The 14,576-nt window shown below is 39.0% G+C and overlaps 1 protein-coding gene across 11 annotated transcripts in view; it reads right to left on the minus strand.

Annotated features, from left to right (window-relative positions):
• LOC125767940 (spectrin beta chain) overlaps positions 1–14,576 on the minus strand; it is a 28,877-nt gene that overhangs the window by 14,132 nt on the left and 169 nt on the right. Inside the window, exon 1 of one of the 11 annotated variants that reach the window (XM_049434920.1) lies at positions 13,536–14,530. The exons of 7 other annotated variants lie outside the window; for them this stretch is intronic. The gene's annotated coding sequence lies outside the window, so the exon portion shown is untranslated. Of the gene's footprint in view, positions 1–296; positions 628–12,225; positions 12,745–13,521; positions 14,531–14,576 lie in introns of those variants that run through there. 3 more of the 11 variants (XM_049434924.1, XM_049434923.1, XM_049434921.1) reach the window with 3 other exon arrangements.

Genomic DNA, 14,576 nt, shown 5'->3' on the forward strand with positions numbered 1-14,576 from the left:
TTTATAAACCTTGTTTATTTAAAACTATTTTCAACACATTATTGAAGAAGATGAATTTCACTGTACCATCTTTTAACAGTTTTTTTTATTGAAGAATTCATGACGTAGTCAGTGCTCACGACGAAAGATCACGAGTTGCTTGAAAATCCCAAAAGCTCACATGATATCCAACAGCACAGCCACATAAAACAAACACGATTTAAAGATATACCGATAAACTCTAGGCCTCTGTGCTCTGGGGGTGAGATTTAGCCGGCATTAACTTGGGCAAAAAACACTGAAGTACTCGTACGTACACTTTGGTTCCATATTAGGCAAAAGCTGCTTTCAGCGTAACTTGTTCCATTGCCCCGGTTTAGGTCGGCGGAATAAAAATGTGCTATCGCGAGAGTTGTCAGTTACCGCACTTGGGTGAGCATCACTTGGACATGTTGATTTTGCTAGCAAGTATGAGTCAATTCACTTTAAGTTCTGTTTTCAATAAGATCTGCAATAAGAGTGCATCAATCAGACGATAAAAATACGAAGTTCTAGAAACGATGAGCTCACGGTGTATACTGAAGAGATACTACTTTATTTTGCAAACAAACGTCATACAGAAAGACTAGAAACGCAATTGAGGATTATTAATAATACAATAGGCGCGTCTACACGATACGATTCCTGCTCGATTTTTCACATTCGGCGAATCTTTTTTGTATGTATTGGTGCGTTCGAGCAGAGTTGGGCAATCTTTTTCGCCTGAAAAGATTAACCAACTTTGGTGGATGCCTCGAATCTTTCGCTTGTAATCTTCGGTAAGAAACGGTTACTTTGATGGAAGAACATATCTTTTCAGACACTTTTAATTTGTGCTGGAAGTACGAAGAAGAAAGCAGGCCTGGTAAAGATTGGTATCGTCAAAACACGAGAACACCTACCAATCTTTTTGTTACAGGCTTCTATGACTGTATGTGTAAGATTGGCGATCAAAGATTGGCATCGTGTAGACGCGCCTAATTAATCATAAAAGCAAGATTATTACACCTCACCAATAGCAACATCCCCTTTCCAAAATTCTTCAAATACTAAACAACTTCCTAAAATGCTCCACACTGTCTGTCAATTTTATTTCTCTGCTGATAACTTTAGGCAAAGTTGTTTTCTTCCCCTTTTACTATTTTGCCCTTTATGATTAGGTTTTCATGGCCGTATCACACTTCGACAACCGCCACACACTAATCGTGGCCAGCCCAAAACGAGCGGATCACAAACCACCATCCCCACAACCAACGTAAGGAGACGGTGACGACGTCGTCACCATTGCAGCAACAGCAGCAACATGGCCAAAACAGTCAGCAAACCAGTGTGTAACAGTGCTGCAGCACTTGAGCGAGAGAAGCCGGTGAAGATATTTTTAGGCTATGACTAAATCAGCGCTGAGAATTTGTTTGCCCGAAGCGCGTGTTCGCGCTATTGCGACGAAAGGGGACGCAAATTTTTGGATTTAAATCCCATCAAGCCAGTCACCTACTTACCACCGGTACGGGTGGGAACCAACGTATCGCAAGGTACGGGGTGGTGGCAAAGGAAAATGCAGTAAATTTATCGAGGAAAACAGATTTAGGAGAGAGAAAAAACGAAACGAAACCAATGCATTGCGGTTGTGCATATTTAGTGTGCGTTGCTGGATGACTTCATCTTAGCTGATAAACCCTCAAGTGCAACGCATGCGTTATTTAATTATTTGTGTTATTAAAAACAAATTTTTATCCCTAAATTTTGCTATAATTCTCGACAGATAGGAGAGCACATTTTAGTATCAGCAGATGGTGACAGCGTAAAACACGTCTTCGCTCATAAATCACGTGGTGACGTGCTGATTTTTAATAGCTTTATGATCAGTTTGGGCAGCTGAGAATTTGTTATAAATTTTGTTTTTTTTTAATCTGAAGAGCAAAAAACTCACAGTTATTCGATTCATAAATCGTTTGACTTTTTTTTCTCTTTTTGGTTTAACAACCATTAGGTATTCCTAGCCAAATGCAAGCTTATTAAACTTTATTTTATCAATTATACGAATTATCAATCCGTGTTTGAACAATTTGGAGCATTGGTTAAGGAAATTGGATTGAATCTGTACTTTCACTAAGAACAAGCATATAAGGAACAATCAATCCTTGGTAAAGGGAACAAGTGTTGATCCATAACCTTAGTACCTCAGTAATAAACACTAGTGTTGGATAAATCTGATTTAGATCCATAAATCTGAATGGAACTTTAAACTGAATAACTGGATAACTCTGAATCCCTATTCTGAAGATTAATGAATCCTCACAAATTCGGAGCAGACCGGTGGTGTTGATGAAGTCAGATCAGAAATGGCTTGTCAATGTTTCTTATCGAAAGCTTAGTTGATAAATGTTTTAGGATTCCTGAATCTTTGATGATTCCTGAATCATTGAGCATTCATAAATCTTTTGGAAATCGACTCATGATTTGAATCACCCTTTACACCGTTTCTCGAGCTAGTTGGGATCAACCTCTGTTGAATTGGGATCACCATCAAGCGATTTGGGATTTTTCGCAGCGGATTTGGGATCTCGTGCTGCCGAAATGGGATAGCTCTCATGTTGTTGGGATCACCTTCACTTGAAATGGTCACTTTCTCATTCAAAATGGGCTAGTTTGACAGCACGTGGAGTGCAAGCGTTTATTGGATGTTTTTAAGTAAACAAATAAAATTTTAGTAATAGAATTTATAAATGCACTGCTTGTTGAACTATAAAATACATCTAATGAATGTGAATTATGTAAATTCTTTTATTAAAATTTGGTTTGTTTACATAAAAACATCGATTGAATGTGTTTACAATCCACGCGCTGTCAAACTAGCCCATTTTGAATGAGAAAGTGACCATTTCAAGTGAAGGTGATCCCAACAACATGAGAACTATCCCATTTCGGCAGCACGAGATCCCAAATCCGGTGCGAAAAATCCCAAATCGCTTGATGGTGATCCCAATTCAGCGGAGGTTGATCCCAACTAGCTCGAGAAACGGTGTACTGTATAAACCTTATTATAGAACTCCTCATAGTTCTTCTACCTTTTTATTTTTTTATTTTTGTTATATTTTTTTTAAACATTTCATTTACCATTTCACATTAAAAAATCACACAATTTCTCTTTTACAAATAATTACTGATGTGTTGTATAATTTTCTTTTGACTTAATTTTAACCACTCACACAAGGGTTAACCGTTGCCGTTTGCAGTGCGTGCAAATGATTCCGTGTAAGTTGAGAAGAGCATTTTTTGGTTACATTTTGCCGTAATTCAACACCAACTGTATGCACATCGTAGCGGAACGGTTCTAGTGTTTTGCATCGAAAACTCCATGTCCGTGGGTGCTCATATTTCACAATTACAACTCCAAAATGGGCGCACTTCCTTCGCTGCAGGGGGAAGAAAGATGATGCGCGCTTAGACAAGGAAAGTGTCGCGATGGTGCGCGTAGGTGCGCAAGCGCGAAACGATGGATCGAATGAATAATCAAAACCATCTACCGTGAGATCGCATATGCAAACGATCACACAAATGGACGAACGGAAACTGCCAACAGACAGCGAGGCAGTGTGACGAAGAGAGTGACGTTACGGCAGGAAATGACAGATCCAACAACACCACCCCATGGTCAACGGAACTTCAGTCGTTAACGGTTAGAACGAACGTAAATAAATATTCAAATGACACTCGTTTTTAATACACTGACCCAGTGAGGGTTAACGAATTTATTACATTAAACATAATTTTGTTTTTTTTTTATTTTGCTTTACTACTTGCTTTACTACAATGAGTTCCGTTGCACTCAACAAGACCCAACCACACACACACACAAGGCAAACAGCAGGGTGTGGTCCAGTCTGGGACAATCCCAGGCGTGTGGCGTTCAGCAACACTAGGTCATAATAATTAGTGATACAAACGCAACCCAATTTGCTTCTACAGACACACACACACACGTACCTCCTACCCTTCGAAACATTGAAAACAATATTACGTCCCGGTAGACGATCGAGGCGCAACTAACTAATTACCACACATTTGTTGACGGTATGGTGTCATCGGAAGCGCTAAGTAAACAAATCGGCGCAGCAACATATTTAAAGAACCTTGGCTTTTGCGTAGGCTTACGGGTCTATTGCTCCTAAAGGTGGGAGGCATTTGTTTGTACACTTACTACGAACAAAGAGGATTCTGGGTGAAACAATTTCATCTGCAAACAACCGGTCAAATAGACGGTGGTCAACCGCCTTTAAGGCGGAATGTGTTTTACTAACTTCTCCTTCCAACTATTCTCTGCTGGGTACTGGCTGAGGTTACAGAGCCGTGTTATGTCTCATACTTTCCAATATAAATACATTAACCAAATAGAGCCAAAAGCAACATCAGGTCTTCCTTATTCGATCGATTATAACAAGGGTGTAGGGTCTCTTGTCCATTTTTTTGTTGCTTTTGGGAACTTCTACACCCTCCCCGGTGAAACCTTACCAATTCAGACGATTATCTTCACACAGGTTATTACATAGAGCGAAAAAAGCACGGAGAACACGGAGGCGTAACAAAGTAGGACAGATTAGATTTCGTCGAACAAAACAAGCGGAACTTTCTTTGCATGGAAGAAGAAATCACATCCGAAAACGGGGGACGACGGAACCACGAAATCGATGATGGGATAGTTTTTACCATTCCACACAAACACACACACACGACCTGACCCTTCCTTGGTTGATTAGTTACGCAAACAGCTTTCAGCGATTCTATGCGAAAGTTGATTAGCAACAAACCGTGTGTTCCGAACGGGTCACGTCAATTAATGAATTGTATTTTTTTTTGGGGGGCTATAAAATGGCTGCAGGTAGATGTTTTTTTATAAATTAAAGCTTGCGTGATTAAATATTTAACATCGCGATTAAACTTCGCTCGTTTTTGATTTTGGGTAACTTTTTTTATGTTCTGCCATTTTATTGCATTCGTGGGTGGGCGGTTGATTTATTTTTCTTTTTGGTGAATATCAGAATAGAAGTTTTTTTTCTTTCCCTACAGTGACGAGATATGTTTAGTTTTTGTTCGTTTGCCAAACGTTTAGTAATTTTGTTTATTTATTATTATTTAGTAATTTAATTTTTTTTATTTATTTAGTAATTTAAAAATATTTATTTTTTTATTGGAAATAAAACAGATGATTAAAATAATGAAATACAGGGTTTTACAGCTATTTTTTATGTCAAATCGTAAGTGTCATTTTTGCCTTACGGCAAAGGGCTAATTCAACAAATCCTGGATACTTCATTTCTTTGGTTGAAATTGACGAATTTAAGCATATATTTTCTTGTAAAATATTAAAACAAAAAGAACAACACTAAAAAACATAAACATAAAAAACATAATAAGCATAGTAAAACTAAATACAGTAGAACGTCGATTATCCGGTGGCGGATTAACCGGCGGGCGGAATAACCGTACGCCGAAAATTGATAGCTGTTCAAACGTGGTGAACATTTCTTCTGATGTCTGGTTGGTTAAAATTATTAAAATCGTCACCAAACGATATATTTGAAATTATTTTATTTTATGTTCTAAATTTTAATTCTTATTTGATAATAATTTACTTGATAATAAATCATTTTTAGCATCAAAAGGACTACCATAGTATAGTATATAGATACTATATACGCTTTATTTAGATGTATAAATAACCTTGATAATTAAGGGACTATTATCCGTGGCAATCGATTAACCAGCATCAGTCCGTTCCCGAGCACCCCGGATAATCGAAATTCTACTGTACATCTTTAAAAAAGACGCGTAACATTGTATCCCAACGATCTAAAGATAATTCTTACAATTTTTATACTTATTTACCCAGCACTTGTTAAGGAAGAACACTAATGCAAACAGAAGATAAGCATAGCAAAGGTACGCAATAAAAAGTGCCGTTCCTTTCGCTGTTAATTACACACCCAAGACCAATGCACTTCAGACGGTCTCGCACCTATACACACACGCAGTTTGATTTTAGGTGCCACCGCAAGCCCGATGACACTAATGCACTTCGTGTGATATGGCACCAGAGTCTAGAGAGTCAGTGACATCATTTATGGTATCAATTCAGTCCCCACCATTTTTTTTGAATGGATGTCCATCCGGCTCGAGAGTCTTATCGAATGTGCGCTGTTACACCTTACTTCCTTTTGTTGAATGTAGTACTACAAAGCATGATAACTTCACAGTAAAAAATAAATAAAAATTCAATATGATAATATTGTTAGACAAATAAGTTTTATTTGTAAATTAAATAAAATACGAATTCATATTCTTTTTTTTATTAAAATATGTAACATATGCCCTTCCAATGTTGAAGAACAAATAGAGTTAGTAATGGTTAACAAAATATTCTATGTTCTACTGCGCATGTGATGGAAATGGCGCCAGTGTGTGACATCATACTTGAATCTCTGTAATCCTCCTGTGTGTCTCACATAAATACACACACACACGTCTATACTTCCGGGATATCCTTTATTCGTCCTGTTGTTCGACACGAAGCAGAGAGGGAACATTTCCGAAAGGTACCGAGTGCAACAGTCTAATACATATTTTATATGAGCTGGCTAGGAATGCTAAGAATTAAAGATGAGATGCGTACCATGAACTCATTCAATAGGTCAAATGATGTTGACCTCTTTGAGCTTGATTACACCATAATGCAATACAGCAATGAGAGTAACTTTACCATTATAAAAAAGAAGATTTTCTGGTCTATTTAATCTAGAGCGAGATTTTATTGGATGTCCCAATTTCCTTCCTCGATGAAAATAAAAAATTGTAATCGTTGAAATTTAGATTACGTAGACATTTTTTCTTCATAATACAAAATGCGTTAATTATAGCATGTTATTTTGACTGCATCGAAGGAAAAATGCTACTTCGTCTTAAATTTCATTCCCCAGTAAATTAACAAATTCCGATGGAGTAAAGTTCCCAACGGCACGCAGAACAATTTTTACGCCCGAACCAACCTTTTCGTGGTGTTTTATTTTTATTTCCTCTACCCTAAAACGGGAAACGACACCAAAACCAGAAGACATGGACACATCAACATCATCATCGACAGCATCTAACCTTTTTCCTTTTTCCCATTTTTTTTTGTTGGTTCGTACCGACAAGAGCTAAAAGTTGTTGTACGGTAGTTTATATTTGGTATCATCCAGAGAACCACAAGCTTTGCACAAGATCTGCCAATCTTGTTGCGATGTGATGCTGTGATACTCCACACCAAGTGGTGTTTGTGGAGGGTCAAGTGGATCTGGCCCGCCTATGGGGCGGTTCATCGGTGCCGAAAATAACACACTACACGAATTGATTGTTCAAATCGATTAAAAATCATGTTTTTTTGTGAAAAGTTTTAAGTTTTAGGTAAGAAAAATATTGATAGTGTCGATAGTAGATGTCGTCATTCTATCAGGCTATTAAATTACAATCTAACCGAGCGCTCTATCAAACTTCAAACATTTAAGACAAACAAAACGTTGCTAGAAGGGTGTAGTATGTAACTGTCAGAATATCAACAAAACAATCTTGTTTATTATTAGCAAAATATAAACAACGTAAGGTGAGAATCTGAAATATCTATTTGAATCCATGTATTGTCGAACTTTACTTCGAACATTGCAGCATTTACTTAATTTAGTAATTTCACTAATGAAACAACATCTTTCTCTCTATCTCTCGTATTTATCCTTCTTTCTCTTTCCTCCTCCTTATCTCTTTCTGGCACCCGTTGTTTACGTTTTGCTGACTTGACAAGCAAACATCAAATATTTGCTTGACATTTGTTTGCGCATTTTACGCAATCGAAAATGTTAGCGCAAAAAAATATAAAATCAATGAAACATGGCACATTTTATGTTGGTTTGTACGGCTGCTTATCCGCTGGATATCATCAGACATATTAGAGGCAGATTCAAAATGATTTATTCCATGTATAGTGTTTGTTTGAATTGTTTTATACTGTTCGATGAAACATCTCAATATGACATTGCTCATATCAACAGTCTAAAATCAATAGTTTAATACAAATTTAATACAAATTTAATGATATTATTTTCGGAATTTGTACTTAAGCATTATTTTTATAAAATTGAAAACATTTAATGCATCAAACAAAACACCATTCACATTCGAATTTCATAATCGTGTCAGAACAAACAAACGAAACAAATAAAGCTGTTAAAAATCCACCATACGGTGGCTCACCCCATACTTGGTCAAACAATCATATGCCACAGCACAACCCCATTACGTCCCCGTGTTCTCACTTCCTGTCACAGTATGACACCTTGACCACCTATCACCTATTTCATATCCCATATATTCCCCTACACGTGTGTCCGTAAACACCCTCTAGTGCTGTACTAATGTTTTATGGCACACAAACGCACACAAATGCACCAAACTTTATGGACGAACACGGTACAGTTTTGGGGCGGTTGCAGCAATGGAACGTGTGTGTGTGTGGGGGTGGGGGAGAAGTACATATTTTCTATGCCTATATTGTTTAGACACACGAAAGTTCATTTGCCCTTTGGGTGCCCTTTTCCAACTGCCAACGGGTTATAGAGGGATTTTTTTTCAACTTCTTTATGTCTGAAACCAAACATCAACGCTATCTGCAACATGCGTTCGATATGGCTGCAGAAGTGAGTTCTTTTTTTATTGTGAATAGAACTTTTCACCTTAAATACTTTCCGGTACGATGTTTTTTTTTTGATGGCATAGTGAAATAGGCATCGGTGCTCGTAAGGTGTGAGTAAGGCAAAATATAATCGACATATTTTTAAAGAAATATTTTTTAAGCTCATCAATCAAAACCTAACATCTTAATATCTCTTGGAAAAAGATAATTCATTTGAAGAAAGATATTTAATAAAAATTCTGCATGTAAAAAAGCTTTACTAAATATTACCTAACAAAACCTCCCAAAAGTAATAATATAACAAAAACATTAGAACAAAGGAAACAAAGGTTTATATGTTAATCGAAAATGATGTAAAAAAAGAACTTCCCGTCACACATCACACACACTGACCATAAACGATGGAAGGCATGAGTGACTATAGCGTGTCGGTATTTTTCACCGCCTGACCACAACTACCATTTTCCTTCTCCATTTCAGTTTGCTTTTGGGATTCCGCAGCATAATCCAGCGACTGTGCAGCCATTGTTCTATCAACCGCGAGGGAAATTATTTTCCATATTCACTGCTGCATTAAAGTTGAATAATGACGATACACGTAAGTACAATACTTGAAAGCAATAAAAACATTACATTTAAAGGGGCAAATTTGTGTAAAGTTAAAATAATTATAATGAATGGAAAAGAAGAAGCCTTTTTAAAAAAATGAAATCATTCAACACCACTCAAATCAATTCTTCGAAAAACTCCAAAGGACTTCTGCTTCCAAAGGACTTTTAAAAGGAAGTTGATGTAAAGTTTAACTGATTTTACCCAACCGTTACGTGCACCGGCTATAAATGTTACGAAATAACGATTTGTCGTAAAAATGGCATTTGCGCAACCTACTCTACCTGAAGTTGTGGAACCAAACATTCTCGACCTTGCCACTCCAGAGCGTAGAGGGTTTTGGCTACCAGCCAGGAACCGTTCGTGAACACGGAAGCAATTTTTGCTTTGTTCCATCAAGAAACATTCTACAGCAGTTGAAATGGGTTCTGGACGATGTTCGTGACAGGAAGGAAGTGGCACTGATAGGCCTTTGGCCGGTGTGGAACTTGTATAATATGTGTCACCATTTGGGTGTGAGCCAATAAGGTTGAAGATATTGCTTAACGTGCGTAACCTTTTTTTTCGGAGTATGCCCATTTGTGTGCTAATTTGAAAATTATTCCAACTACTGTAAATGGCAATAACATCATTGGCCAACTTTAGCAAAATGGTGCCAAATCTGTTGTCGTGTAATGTAGTGAGTGAGTGATGTGTTTTTATAGCTTTTTTAAAAAACAATCCTCTAATAGTTGTTTAAGATTATTTAACTATTATATAAACGTCATTTCCACGGTGGATTGACAGCAAGGACTGACTATCCTGCTACATGGTAAAAATAAGTCTAATAAGCCAAAAATGGCCGCCATAACCTTAATTAAAGTTCGTATTTCCTGAATTATCTAATTAGAGTTTGCTATCGTTTATATTCTACAGTTAAAGCGTCGACTTCCTTCTTTGCTCATAGCGTGTTCCCCTTTTTAGGCGACTTTTTGAAGGAAAACAACAGCAAAAATTATTTTTATTTTTTTATTTATTTTACATGATCACGGCTTTACCCGTATTGTCAGCCGTAGAGGGCTGAAGTAATTACAAATTTCATAAGGCATTTCCACCTTGTCCTTTGCCTTATTCCGGGCATACTCGGTAAGCAACAAAAATTATAACATTTTTTTAATTAACAGAATTGTATGCTATAAACGGAACTGTCAAATTTCTGTCAACAGTGAATTCGCGCATATCATGTTCCCGTTGTATTTCGGGCACTACCTGTATATAACGTTAAAACCTTTATGATTTTTTGCTGTTGGCATGTTACATCGCGATACAGTCATGAAAAGTAAAGATAAATGTCACGGCATATCGGTTCCTCCCTATTGGATGGATAACAGGAAAAAAGAATCATTATTTTCCCTTCGTTTTGAAATCATATGACCGACACGATACAGAACCTTGACAAACTTCAACCAAATCCCGAACGGAATGAAGGGGGCGATTTGCGTGCTTACGAACCGTTATCTGTTTTTTGTTTGTTACATCAAGGGAACATAAAACCAACACAAATAAAAACATACAACCATAGAAAAAATTAAAGAAAACTCCACAGCTAAAAATTCGACCTTTAGGAAGAAACTTTACTGCAAACAAATTGAACAGCAAACAGAACCAACGCTCACCTGACCACGGATCACTGATGCGGTAATGGTGCGAACTTTGGAACGAAATAGGCCGAGGTTCTAGCAATAAAAGAAGGAATTTTCACAAGCATAGAAGCATCGATTGTAAGGATTTGTAATTGTGCTTCTCACGTTCCGTAAGGAAACTGAACTCCTTCCTGTTGCATTTCCCAGACAGAAAGGCACGTCTTCTTGCGGGGTGTTGTGTCCCTCTGTTTGATTGCTGTATCAAGACAACACACAAACACGCACTGCGTCGATACTGACTTTTCGCAACAGCAAAAATCCTTCCTAAGTTTGCTGATAAGAAGCAAAAGGATTGCTGTGCGTCTTTGTGAAAACTCCCCGCACAGAGAGCGATGAGCGAACAACCCCCGATTATGGTCTTAAAAACATTCCTCCCCTTCTTCTTTTCCACCTCCACCCCCCCGCATAAAAACCCAATCGCTTAGTAAAATCAACAACAGTGATGAGGCGGACAAGCATAAGGAAATGTGGAGAGCGAAATTGAAAATAATAACAAGCAACGGAAAGAACTTCAGAACGGCACAAACGGGGTACGAAAATGCGGTTGACGGCAGTTCGCGATTGCGCAATCTACCGGCAAAAACACGCACGCACTGCTCTCTTTCTCTCACTCTCACTCGCTCTCACGCACCACGCGACGAGACTGCAGAAGCGGGAAAAGAACAACACAAACATGGCGCGCGCGGGGGAACACGTACAGAGGGACGACACGCACGCACCTCACACACTCTGCCAGAAGAAATGAGGGTGCAATGTGCTGTGCACTTGTGTGCGTGCAATCATTGTGCAGGAAAATGCTCGCACGTTTGTGTGTGTGTGTGTATGCGTGTTTTGTGTGCGTTTGACGGAGCGGATGTCTGCTTTCTTCTTTATACGTCGCACATTTATTACACACACTCGTTGTTCTATATTACTTCTTTCGCCTTCTTCCTTTCACGCTTTTCTCACTTTTACCTCCCCATTTTCACCATTCACCACTTGTTCGTCACCATTTTTTTTTGCTTCCCTACACACATCGTCTATTTCCACTAATGTCTAACGTTTTCTGTTTCCTGTTTGCATCGGCAACCCCATTTTCAGTTTTCCCGTGCCAGGGTTTGTTCTTTCGGTTTCACACACGCCACAATTTATATCTTCACTGGCAACAGTAAACATGATTTTTTAACGTTATATATGAAGCACAAAAAAATGCTTTACCTTCAAATTGTTTTCTTATTTTTCTCTTATCTTCAATAGAACATATATACACCACGAAACATTATATGGTTTGTTTTGTTTGCTTCAGAGATTTTCCAAACACAGGATGATGCTTCCCACGACAAAACTTCTCACTGCACAGAACTCAACACATGCACACAACACACAGTAGGCGATGAAACGGAACTGTATTTGGGGCTCGATCGTTGTACGGCTGGATTGCGCTAGTATGCGTATACTCCACTGCGCGCTACGCATAATAATGCATCATCCAATGATGGGCTTTCGTCGCCTAGCGGCGGTCTCGTTCACCCTTTCACATCCGTAACCCGGGAAAGGTTGTTCGTGTCTATCTCGCTCTCCAAAATTTGCCCACTTGGCTTTGAGGTCAAATTCATAAAAACAGCCCCAGTCCCCATGTATGCGACGGGTCAAGCGGCCGCTTTCCATTCCATTTCGGTGTGGATACGCACACACACACACACATACAGCTAACGAAGCAGGCAAGAGAAAGATGGAGCAATTTTTTTTCCATCCTTCAAACGAGCGGTTTTAAAATGGACCGGTACGTCACCCTTCAATCAAAATGTTAATTTTAATTTGTTACATGGGCCATTGCAAAAAAAAATTCAAATTGCAATTGCAAATAAAAAAAACACCACTATCCGCTGTTTCTTCCACTCTCAGCAAACAGCAAACGGATGGGTCAAGAGATGAGCGATGATGTCATCAAGTAAAATAGAAATATCCCATCATCTCACCCCCCTAATATATTCGCTCGCACTCACTCGACTTCTCTCTCATTTTCGCATTGAGAAACGAGCAACATTTTCGCATCAAAAGGCAACACAGGGTGAAGATGGTTGTTGGAGTTGGACGGAAAAGGTTTTGATGGGCGACCGAATTTCTCCAACTGCTTTAATGTTTCTTTACAAACCCTCCTCCTGAGCCACCAACTTTTGCATCTTTCGTTTCGTTCCTTATTGCCCTGTTTTTTCGCCTTTTTCCACAATCTTACACGGGCTGTGGTGTAAAATCGTGTAACGGTACAGCGTGTGAACACAGTAGGCTAAACAGTGGAGTTCATCTTCATTTTCCACGCACACACACAACACAAACACGCACACACACAACACAAACACGCACACACACACAGCAGAAGACGTCCTAAAAAGATAGGGCGTTGCCGCAGAGACGTCAACAGCTTCGAATTGCTCTATTGTTTCTATAATTGCCATACTTTTTTGCACCTTTTTTTTAACCAACGAAATTTATGCCTTTTTTCCCATTACACACCATAAATTTCCTACCGATTTTCCCTTTTTCTCCAAACACATCGGACACATTCACAAACACCACACACGGCCAACTTCCACACGCAGTGAATTAAACGCAAGCGCACGCAGCACTCCAATCTTTGGCGTTGACGCTCGATTTTGGCCAAGGAAAAATCTTCTCGCCAGCGAAGATGATACCACCCCGCGCACACCACAGAAATTTTCCTTGTTCGTTGTGTGTTTTTCTTCCCTTTACGCTCTGTTCCGTTTCGTTCTTGCTGGCGAGCCACACGCACACTATCGCGCCACACACCCTACCGGAAAAACTCACTTTATGCAGTAGCTACCCTGCTCATGCTCAGCACATTCCGTCTCTTTCTCATCACAAATGACGGGAAAAAGAAAAGCACTGCTCGCTCGCTCTCTCTTGTACACCGTTCGTGTGTTTTGTTCTCTTTCGCATTTTCCATCTCACTTTTGCCAACTATCAAACACATTCGCTCGCGACACAGGCGAGTGTGAAAAATTTCTGACTCCCAGCAGAAAATTCTCCCCCAAGCAAAAGGGAGAAAAATCAATACTTTCGATGGAACCAATGATTCTTTTGCACAGTCCGGAGGCTCGCTCGTTTCACTTTAAATTTAATCGCCCATTAATGGGACACGATCTACTCAACAAACGCACATACACACTTTACACACACGCACACAAACACACACTAGAGACTGGCCGGGAGCCAAGCGTCGGTTAAATTTTCCTCTTCGATTAACTGTTCCCCACAGCAAAGAAAAAGTAGGGAAAAAAGATCATTTCGGGGCCACCGTCTGGCGCCCTATCCGTGCTTTACGCATACACACGCACACACACACACTACACCACACAAACGAATTATTTTTCTAAATATGGGAAACGAATCCACGACGGGAAATGGTGGTTTTCCTGTGGGAATGAAGTACCTCACACCCCCATACAACGGAGACAGCACATAGAAACAACGGTTCGAGAATAACGCGATCTAACCCTTTCCAGCTCTGTACAAGATTGTTTTAAGTTTAAGTACACATTTAGACACCT

Source organism: Anopheles funestus, chromosome 3RL, assembly GCF_943734845.2.
Source record: "Anopheles funestus chromosome 3RL, idAnoFuneDA-416_04, whole genome shotgun sequence".
Classification (NCBI taxonomy): Eukaryota; Metazoa; Arthropoda; class Insecta; order Diptera; family Culicidae; genus Anopheles; species Anopheles funestus.